General features: G+C 33.5%; 1 non-coding gene across 1 annotated transcript; it reads left to right on the top strand.

The window, feature by feature from the left end:
* Positions 1–1,069: 1,069 nt before the first annotated feature.
* On the top strand, positions 1,070–1,176 carry LOC111556723. The gene has a single exon (XR_002736439.1). It is a non-coding gene; the product is annotated as a U6 spliceosomal RNA (small nuclear RNA).
* The last annotated feature ends 215 nt before the right edge of the window (positions 1,177–1,391 follow it).

Genomic DNA, 1,391 nt, shown 5'->3' with positions numbered 1-1,391 from the left:
ATAAAAACCAAACTACCTATACAAAAAACAAAAATATAAACCACATCAGACTTCTTTTCAGGAGCCTGAAAGCAAGAAGAGAGTATTGAAAGAAAAAACCTCACCCACCTAGAATTCTGTACTTCGTGCAATTTTCCCCCAAAATGAAGGAGAAATACTTTCTCAGAAAAATGAAAATTGAGGGTATCTTACCAGTAGACCTGCTTTGGAAGAAATGTCAAAAGTAGTATTTCAGAGAAAAGGAAAATGATCTGGGTCAAAAACTTGGATATACACAAGAGCATTAGACAAGGGATAGAAGGTAAAATAAAATTTTTTATTTTTCTTTTTTCTTTAAAAAATTTTTTTTAATTTTTATTTTTGAAGGAGAGAGAGAGAGCATGAGTGGGGGAGGGTAGAGAGAGAGTGAGAGAATTCAAAGCAGGCTCCAGTCTCCAAGCCATCGGCACAGAGCCCGACGCGAGGCTCAAACTCACCAACCACGAGATCATGACCTGAGCCAGTCAGACGCTTAACCAACTGAGCCACCCAGGCGCCCCCAAATTTTTTATTTTTCTTATTTTTAATTGCTCTAATAGAAAACAGTGAGGCAACAATGAATTGGGTGATTAGAGCTTATAGCCAAGTAAAATGAGTGACAACAATGAACTAAGAAATGGGAGGAAGGAATTGAGAATGCTCTTTCATAAGGTATCTATCTGCATTACCTATGAAGTGGTATATTATTATTTGAAAATGGAATTAGATTAGTTGCACATGTATATTGTAAATTTTAGGTCAACCACTAATGTTTTTTAGAATTGTAATTGATAAGCTAAGAGGAAATAAAATAGAATCATAAAATGCTTAATTAAAACTATAAAAGATAGAAAAAGTGGAAGACAAAGACAAAAAAGTGGAACAAGGGTGATGAATAGAAGACATTTACAAATATGGTGGATATTCAACTATCATTTTAAATGTTAATGTTCTAAATACACCAATTAAAAGACAGCCTGTCAGAGTACATAAAAATAAAACAAGACCAACTGTATATTATTTAGAATAAACCCACTTTAAAGACAGATTAGTGCTCGCTTCGGCAGCACATATACTAAAATTGGAACGATACAGAGAAGATTAGCATGGCCCCTGCGCAAGGATGACACGCAAATTCGTGAAGCATTCTATAAAAAATAAAAATAAAAAAAATAAAGACAGATTAAAACTAAAGGGATGGAGAAAGATATATTGACACTAATCAAAAGAAAGCTAGAATAGCTATATTAATTTCAGACAAAGCAGACTTTAAGAACAATTATGAGGAATAGACAGTCTTTACATAATGCTGAATGGGTCAGTTTTCCAAGAATATATGACAATCCTTAATGTATGTGCATCTAATAAGTGTC

The sequence above is a fragment of the Felis catus genome, chromosome A1, assembly GCF_018350175.1.
Source record: "Felis catus isolate Fca126 chromosome A1, F.catus_Fca126_mat1.0, whole genome shotgun sequence".
NCBI lineage: Eukaryota > Metazoa > Chordata > Mammalia > Carnivora > Felidae > Felis > Felis catus.
Note: the sequence above shows the minus strand (reverse complement) of the source record. Positions and strands in the feature narration are given on the sequence as shown.